Here is a 9614-nt window from a genome sequence, read left to right as displayed (position 1 = left end):
CTTGGAGGTAAGATTTATGGACTTAAAGCCTAAAATTGGGGAGAATAGGGCCTGGAACTTGAGATTTTGATTTGAGGATTAGAGGGGTAATTTGTGGTCGGATTTTGATGTATTTAAAATGTTTGAACCCGTGAGAGTGTAAGGGTTCTAGTTTTGTGATTTTTATCGGAATCCGAGACGTGGGCCCGGGGGTCGGGTTTGGCCAGTTTTGGGATTTTTTATGTAAATTGGTTATTTTTGAGTGGGTTTTATTCCCTTAGCATATTTTGATGGTATAAATCTATTTTGGATAGATTTGGAACATCCGGAGCCCGATTCGAGAGGCAAAGGCATCACGAGCTAGAGTTTGGACCGAATAGAGATAATTAATGATTGTAAATGTTGTCCTGAGGGTATGAAATCCCGGATTTCACATCATTGTGCTACTTTGAGGTGACGCACATGCTAGATGACGAGCGTGCGGTCGTGCACCATTGGGGATTGTGACTTAGTCCGTCCTGTATGACTATTAAACTACGTATTTGATTGAAAACTATTTGCCATCATTGTGTTTTGGAAAGTATTATCATGTTTTGGGGTGAATGCCATATTTGGGCCTCGTGCCAACTGTTTTGGACCCTTAGGGGATTTTTTTTACTACTATTCCTCACCATTTTGACTTCATATTTGTACTCAGTCATGCTGTATTCTACTGTTTTCATAACTCAGCCATATTTACTTCGTTTTGACATTTTAAATGATATTTTGGGCTGAGCATCATGTTTTACTATGCCCGAGTGGCTTAAGAGATTTTCTGACCGAGTGAGGCCGAGGGCCTGTGTTGTGAGGATATTATGGGATCGAGCTACGCGCCACATTGGTATTGTACTGATTCATGATTATGAGGCCAAGGGCCTGATTTGTTATGGCACGAGGTGGCTTGTTATGAGGCCGAGGGCCAGTTTGATTATGCCACGAGATGGCTTGATATAGCGCTTGGGTTATAGGAGCCCCTTCGGAGTATGCACACCCCCAGTGAGCGCGGGTACCCAGTGTGAGATACGATATTGCCCGAGGGGCTGTTGTTGTTTCATGTTATTGCCCGAGGGGATGATACGAGTGATTGTGAGGTAGCCCGAGGGGCTGGTTTTGTTGGTATTTTTGCCTGAGGGGATGATTTATATTTTTATCTTTTTTCTCCCTATTTTCATCACTCGTTTGAACTATTGAAAGATGTTCTAAAGAGGTTTTTATTGAACTAAGGTGTTTTTTACGAGCTTTTACTGTACTACAACATTGTTCTAGATTTATACTGTTTGTCGTAGCATTATACTGTGTTTTACATGTTTTCTTACCGCTTAGCTGCCTTTACTTTTATTATTACTTAGTTGGCGTGCTCAAATTACTCCCTGCACCCTGTGTGCAGATCTAAAAGTCTCAGGTCACGCTAGCGAGTGCTGATTTGCTTTCCAGCAGGCTTGTTCGGAGTTGGCTAGGCAGCTACTTGGCGTTTGCAGCCCAGTGCTTCTCCTTCCTATCTTTATTTCACTTTGTACTAGCTTTGTATTGGACTATGTTATTTTTACATACTCTTAGACGAATTGTAGATGCTCATGACTGGTGACTTCCCGATGTCGGGCTGTGTTTGTTTCCGCACTGTTCTATTCTACTCTATATTTGGGACTTATAGCTTATCAATGACTTTAAATGACTTATTATAACTATTTAGTTGGTTTGGGAGTTTGTGTCGGCTGGCCTAGTTTCACGATAGGTGCCATCACGACTGGCTCCATTTTAGGGTCGTGACAATAATAGCCAAGATGTTTAAAAGTGTACAATGGACCCTCAATAGATGCAAAATAGAGTGCAATAGACCACGTAGTATTTGGATATTTTAGTTTATAGGAACATATAAGATAAATAAGGTATCATACTAAGTTTCCAAGAAAAATACATAAGCACCATTGCCTTAATAATATATAGTGTGTAAATATGAGTACAACAATATAACCCTTTTCAGGAAGTGAAGGTGGTTCTCGTATAATAAGAGCAGTTTGTTTCAGAAATCCTACTTTGTCCCAAGATGATTTTGATTGCTCTAGACAACAAAAATTGGTCTTTGAAGAAGGTTGTGCTTATTAGAATCTTGTCTTCTCATATATCGTGATAGCAACATCGCTTCCCTTCTATGAGCAGATATTTGGCTTTGCGTATTATGCCGTTTAAGTTGCATTGCAACCTTTCTTTTTTCCGCGTAACATCACTTGTTTGGTTATTTGGAATCCATCAGCTATACAAGTTCAACTTCTTTTTATCTGAAAAATATTTTAAGCCCAAAATTTTCATGAAATATTCAAGCCAAAAAATGAGTCACTACCTACCGCTTATCCAAAATCAAAATTATCGCCAATGATAAGACTGATTCAATCAAGAATTTTTTGAAGCACATAAAGAACAAAAGAGACTGACATATTAAACTTCATGTGCACAAAGCCTTAGCATGCCCTAAAAGATGCAACAGAGAAACAGAAGATGATAAGAAAGCTCACAACAAATTAGCACACCTACCATCAGAAATTGTTCCCAATTTATTGTTTTCTTTCTTTCTTTCTTGTTCTTTAACACATCAACGTTCATTTAGTTGTTTGTCATCAAAAAATGATATAATTTCTTTAGCTTAGTGATGTCGGGTGCACGAAAGGAACTAGAAATGGAAGCTCTTGTTAGGTGTAGTTAAACCTAAAACAATAATAGAAATCTTAAAAGGGTCTAATTCATTCAGGAATTGTCTCGAACACTTAAAGAACAAATGTGATAGACACATTAAACTTTCTGTGCAACAAAGCCTTAGCATGCCATGAAAGAATAAATAGAGAAACAAAAGATAAGAAGAAGAAAACTCACAAGAAACAATGACCCAAAAAGAAAAATTGGCAAAGTGCGAAGATAAGATCAGGAATTGCGAGGAGCGAAAAGGTTGAACTGGGATACCGCAATTTCCAGACAATGGAGCTTTTAAACTATTGCTAGACTGGTTTTAATTACAGAGAACCTGCATCTGTCAAGCTTCTCAAAGAGCTGTCTTCCCGGTATCGATAAGCCAAGAAAAGCAAGAAGGCATAAGCCAAAGAAGCGATGATTGTCAGGTTTTCCAAAGTGGTCGATATAATCCCAATGAAGCTAATAAAAATTAAATGGAAAGACAATATTACCCTTGAAGTGTAAGGTAGACATGTCGTCCAGGTGTGCGCTAAATCTACCTTATTAGATATGAGAATCAATTATTGCTTTGAATAGTTTTCGTTCATTCAAATCTTGTATAAAATTTTAAAATCCTACGAAGGTGATCTTTTACTATAACTTTGTTCATTATCATCAAAACTATTGCCACAAGCCATTGCAAAGGGTGGAGCTAGCATAGGACTTGCGGGTTCGGCCAAATCTAATAACTTAGGTCCAAAACTTATATTTGTCTTAAAAGATTCATTGAATATGTATATTAATTTAGAACCCAGTAACATAAACTAACTAGAATCCCAAACCCACAAGCTCCAAATCCTGGCTCCGCCTCTGGCCATTGCCACAAGCTATACTAGACCAACTGCCACCACCAATCACTTACACCAACCACCTCTATTGTCAGGTACCACTACCAACCATCACACATAACCAAAATCATCATGAGCCACTACGTACAACCACCTTAAATTATCTCTGCCACCCACATCTACCAAGAAGTACAGTCGGACCACTCTATAATAGCATCCCTATATAATAACCATTCACTATAAAATGCTAGTTTTTCTCAGAATCAATTTTTTATGTTATATTTTACCTCTCTATAACAACATTCTACCTATAACTATAATGACCCGGCTGGTCATTTTTAATTCTTGAACCCCATTTCCCTAAATAAGACTTCCCACACTTGCTTTTACTGATTTATGACTTGTGAGAATGGTTGGTTTGGGATTTGGAAGAGTTTGGGTTGAAATCGGAACACTTGGTTCTTTAAGGTTGACTTAAAAGGTAAAGTTTGACTTCGGTCAATATTTTGAGTAAACGACCTCTAAATTAGGATTTGACAGTTCCAATAGGTTTGTATGATAATTTTGACTTGGGTGTATGTCCGGATTGGTTTTTGGATGACCTGTGAGTGTTTTGGCGCCTAATAGTGAAAGTTGGTTGTTGAAGGTTTTTGGAAGTTCTTTAAATTTGGTTTGGAGTGGGTTTGTGTGATATCAAGGTGCAAATGAAATTCATAGACCAGGAATAGTTCTGTAATGTCATTTAAGACTTGCACGTAAAATTTTGTATCATTCCGAGTAGTATAAGTATGTTTTGGCACATTGGAAGTTGATTGAAGTACTTGAAGTGCATAAGTTTGATTCAATTGGTTTTAGGGTGTGATTCTTAGTTTCAATGTTGTTTCAAGTGTTATGAGGGCTCTAGCGAGCCCGTTTTATGATTCCAAACATGTTGGTATGTTCGGGCTTGGACTAAGTTGAAAATTTTAGCAAGAGCTGAAGATCCAGCTGCTGTCATAACCGCACCTGCGGTTGGTCAGCCGCAGGTGCGAGCTCGCAGATGCAGCCCAAGGAGAGGAGCTCAAGTTCCACAGATGTGACTCTTTTTCCACAGAAGCGGGTACCCACCCGCAGGTGCGGCCCTAGCTGTCCCAGCCTAACTCCGTAGAAGCGGACCGATGTCCGCAAAAGCGGGACCGCATGTGCGAATATCGCTGGGGTAGTGAGGTTCATTTAATACGGGACTTAAGACATTTTCACTCATTTTATCTCACTTTTTTGGCAATTATTGGAGCATTTTGAGAGGGATTTCCACCTAGTTTTTGGAGGTAAGTAATTCCTACCTATTGTGAGTTCAATACATAAATTTTGGGTAGATTTCAACATGAAAATTGGTAGAAATCATGGGTTAGATGAAAAATCTAGGGTTGTACCACGAAATTGGCCATGAAACTTCGTGATAATCATATATTTATGTTCCTTAGGTTATGGGTAACAACTTTCTTCGAAAATTTCAAGATCCAGGCACAGGGGCCCGAGGGTGAATTTTAAAAATTTTGCCTTCGGGGTTGGATAATCACTTTAATAGTTTGAATATGAACTTGTGAACCTATATTGATAGATTTTTACACTATTTGAATAGTTTCACATTGTTCGGCTCTGATTTGAGGGTTTGAGCGCATTCTTGAGTTTGGAAGTAGGCTTGGAAGCAAGGTAAGTCTCTTTTCTAACATTGTAAGAGGGAAATTTCTACATAGGTAAACTTAATTAATATGTGATTATTTGTGGGGGCTACGTACGCACGAAGTGACGAGAGTCCGTACGTAGCTACTAGTTCTGTTATGTCCGGGTAGTTTTAGGTTTACACCATGCTTTGTGGACACCATTATTTTATTATATATTCTAATTGTAACGAAAGGAATTAAGTTGAGGATTTCCAATGATATAAAGGCTTCAAGTTGAATTGTCTTCATTTTATTTAAAAGAATCAAGAAAGGGTTATGATTTTGTTTTCCGTGATAATGGTAACAACAATTAAATTTGTAAATGAGATTCTAAAAATATGTGATCTATTTTTATGCTAGTTTTTAGAGCAGATGATGCTAGGAATATAAAGTTTAATGATGAAAATGCAAGCTAAAACGAGGCAGTAATCAAACCGAGAGGCCTGCTGCCCGGGTATAGGACTGGTCGATGAAGGACTTCGGGGTCGATATCTAGGCTCGATCTCGAGCTATCGGGGGTGGTCAGGAATGCGATAACAGTTAATATATGATTAAACAAGGCTCTTTATGGCCAATATTAGGCAATAGATGAAGAACAAGTAAGAAAGCTATAAATGCTAAAGTGGCCTCGAGCTAGAGAGGACGAACAAGTTAGAAAGAAGTGAGAGAGAGAGAGAGAGAGATTATTGATCTTGTGGAGAAATAGTTAGAGCAACGTCAGCCCTTTAAAAGGTAGTGTGGGTTCCCATTATATAGGGGGGGGGATATAATATAGTACAGAGTGCATTACATGCAAAGACACGGGGATGGGACGGCTAGGCACGGTGCTAGTGTTTGCTAATTCTAGCTGCTCGCCTCGGGGATCCCCCGTTCTTGGAACCTTCGTTGGGTCGCGGATGAATTCCCCATCCTCGGAATATTTGCTGGGCCGCGACGAACCTCGAAGGAAGGAGCTTCATCGTAATCCTGCAGCCTCGAGGTGCTGATATGACTCCCCGAATGCACCTTAGCGGCGAGAAATAGACCCCTCTGATTCACCGCATACAAATAGTCTCCGCGTTTCCTAGAGTGAAGTAATAGGAAACGATATTGAATCATCATCTCGAGGTTATCATTGCCATGACATCAACCATCTAAAAGCATTAAATGTCATGCCCCAGAGAACCGTGCAAGGCCGCTGTCAGATGCGGTAATCGAGAAAACCCATGAACTGCCATCGACTCGTCCTTTCTGCTTCCCCAGCGATTCCTATAAATGTACTGGTTGCTAGATACTTCCCATTTTCACCCCACTTACAAGCCCGCGAGTCAGAATTTTGTATTTGGCACTCTTTCATCTTTTCATAGAAGGATTATTACCATTGACATGGCTAAGACTTCTAGGATGGTTCCCCGACGGAATGACATTGCATCGTTGTCCCGATCACCTAAGGAAGAAATCTGATCGATTCCCACTTTGGAACAACGTACCCCACCTGATCTCGACACGTCAAGGGATTTCGATGTCGATACTACCTCATCTATGCCGGGCCGGTGTAAGCACATGTACTGATACATTAACGTTGTGACCGATATTAGCAAGGTGAGGGAGGACTGCCGATGGAGCAAGGCTGTGGAGGTGGAGATTCCCGATCCATGATGATTGGCTATAATTGCATATTTTAGTCACTTATTACACTCTAATTTACTGCACTTTAATTGAGTTTGAGCTTTAATCGCTAGTGTTTTGCACTAAATATGTGTTTTATGCCTTGTAGGAGTGATTCCGATATATGTAGACATTATGGAATGAATTCAAGTGATTTGGAGATTCGAAGTCTGAGTAAAAGCCCAAGTAATTATGCCAGGATCGTGTTCGGGGATCAACGGATGATAGTTAAGAACGAAACAAATAATCAAGCAGGCATACGACGCATTGGCTAGTAAAATGCACATAACTTTTCGCTCAGAACTCCGTTTGGGCTCCACAATATATCGTTGAAAAGCTATTTGAAAAATCTACAACTATGTTTTTCATTTTCGCAAATTCTCACTACCACGCTGTGTGGGATGCCGCAGGGTGCGGCACAGCAGTGTAAAAACTGGCTTGACAAGAAAAATGCAAGGCTGGTGATAATCTCCATTAGTGCACCGCACAGTGCAGCGCAGCGTGCGACGCGCTTGTACAAATTTTATAGAGTCGGTGTCCTATTTTGTGTAGGAGAAGGTGTTTTCGTCTGGGCCCGACCCTACTTGGTATAATTACATATAAAACTGCTATTTTGAGGACTTTTGACAGATCTTAGACCTAGGGACACACTTTAGACGTAAGGAGAACACACCACGCTTGGAGGAGGCTTCTAACTAGTTTTTCTTATCTTCTCTTCCTTTAATATCATAGTCCATTAGTTCTAGAGTTTTGGGTGCTACTTGAACGTTGTAGTTTGAAGCTTGAATTGTTCTTATTATATTATCATATTGGTTTATTTATTCAATCTTGCGCTTAATTATTTGATTGCTCGATCTCCAATTGAATACTATCTACAAATCTAGGATTGAACTCGAGAGAGGGAATTCTAGATTGCATATAAGATTGAGTAGAGCAAGATCTTAACTCTGTGGAGGATTTGCAATTAGGATAGGAATATACCTAATCGTCTTGCTTGGTTATACGGGAATTATTAATGCATTCTTGTTAATTCTAATTCCATAGGAATATAGGCGTTAGATTAGCTTGAATATACGAGTTGTACTTCGGGAGAAAGCTACGAGCAATATTAACCCTATCAACCAATAAACTAGATAAATTAATTAGATGATTTAAGTGGAAAACTTAACGGGATTGTTAGCTAACCCATAGCTCTAGAATATTCTCTCACATTGAATTTGTCTCTGTAATTTGCCAACTTATTTTCTTTAATCTCTGAATTTGTTACTTTAGCTTAATTTTTAGTAAAATATTCATACTTTAGGATTCGTTTGAATAGATTAATTGTTTGGTTTAATTTAGTTGATAGTTAATCACAAGTTCCTGTGAGTACGATATCTGGACTTACAATCCTATATTACTTGTCGACCACGTATACTTGCGTGTGCGTTAGGGAGCAGCAGTCCCAATGATAATATTATTGACTTCAAGGCTGGCTTCCTTTATGTATACACTTACCCATTCACCCTGGGCCCTAATAAATCCATCGAGTCTCCTCCCCTAGAGATCGACCCGGTTATTCTTTACTTCTGCGATCGATGCCAGGTGACACTTGGTCAGATCTACCCTTCTTTTTGGAGGATAGTGTTGATGCTTAGACATTTCACCGAAGGAGTTGAAGGTGAGGTTTTTACCCTTAATCATATAATCGGAATGGACAACCCTCGACTATATCGAGGATTAATCAAGCTCTACCATCGGTCTAAAAAATCTTTTTTCACGAGTGTCGATGAGGGAAAGGACCGAGGATGGACAGCAGGGTTATCCGAGTGAGGACCTCGGATATCATCCCGGCCCAGAGGATGCCCTTTCCGGAGAGGTGGAACGCTCGATGTAAGTGATTTTCCCTTTAGCCACTTTTCGACTACTCTTGCATTTGACATAATAATCTCTTTGTGCTTTCTACAGCCACTGCTTGGCATCCGAAGGTGGTCCCAAATTTGTCGAGATGGATCGAGCGACTGAGCGAGAAATTCCCGTACCGCATCCGATCTTGGACCGGCCTGGCTAAGAAGCGTTGGGTGGCTAAGAATCATGGTGAGATTCCTTTATCACCTATGCTTCGTATTTTGTGTTTCCTTCTAAGCCCTTAGCGAAAGCGTATCGTGGTTATTGTGCTGGCACAGGTCTTGGCGAGAATATGTAGATGAGGCCACCTCCTGATGGTGAAGCAGGGGCCTTGGAGCCTGACACGAGCAAGAAGAGGAAAACCAGGGTAGTCGTTGTTTGTCCTGCAGTAAAGAAAACTAGGTCACTTGAGCGTCGATCCACTATCAAGAATGTTGCTCTAACCTCAGGGTCGAATCCATATACCGAAGGAGAAGACGATGATAGAAGTCCGTTAAGGAGGAGAACAAGGCCAAGTGCGAGAGACTTGTAGGCACCCCAGTCTGAGGCTGCTTAATCCGGAGTGACTGGCTCTGGTCGGGCTCATGGGCCGGGGGTCCTAGGAAAGGACGTTGATGTAGCTTCGAATTGCGCAGCCGGATTTGATGCGGCCTCTACTAAGGGGACAGTTGGTGTCGATCCTGAGGGATCGGAGCTCGGGGCCTTCCAGGAACGTGGCTTGCCACTTGGAGAAATTGGCGAACTGAACGACTTCATTTTGAACTTTTCGATTTCATTAGGGGAACTGCGGGATGCCCACGGGATGATTGGTACCACAGCTGGGACTCCTCCCAAGGGGGGAGACTTTATT

General features: G+C 40.6%; 1 long non-coding RNA gene across 1 annotated transcript; it reads right to left on the bottom strand.

Moving 5' to 3' along the window:
* Window positions 1–1841: 1841 nt before the first annotated feature.
* Window positions 1842–3116, bottom strand: LOC107771993 (uncharacterized). Its single transcript, XR_001644953.2, has 2 exons — window positions 2884–3116; window positions 1842–2294 (listed from the first exon to the last, which is right to left on the bottom strand). It is a non-coding gene; the product is annotated as an uncharacterized LOC107771993 (long non-coding RNA).
* Between the last annotated feature and the right edge of the window lie 6498 nt (window positions 3117–9614).

This window comes from Nicotiana tabacum, chromosome 1 (genome assembly GCF_000715075.1).
Source record: "Nicotiana tabacum cultivar K326 chromosome 1, ASM71507v2, whole genome shotgun sequence".
Lineage (NCBI taxonomy): Eukaryota > Viridiplantae > Streptophyta > Magnoliopsida > Solanales > Solanaceae > Nicotiana > Nicotiana tabacum.
Note: the sequence above shows the minus strand (reverse complement) of the source record. Positions and strands in the feature narration are given on the sequence as shown.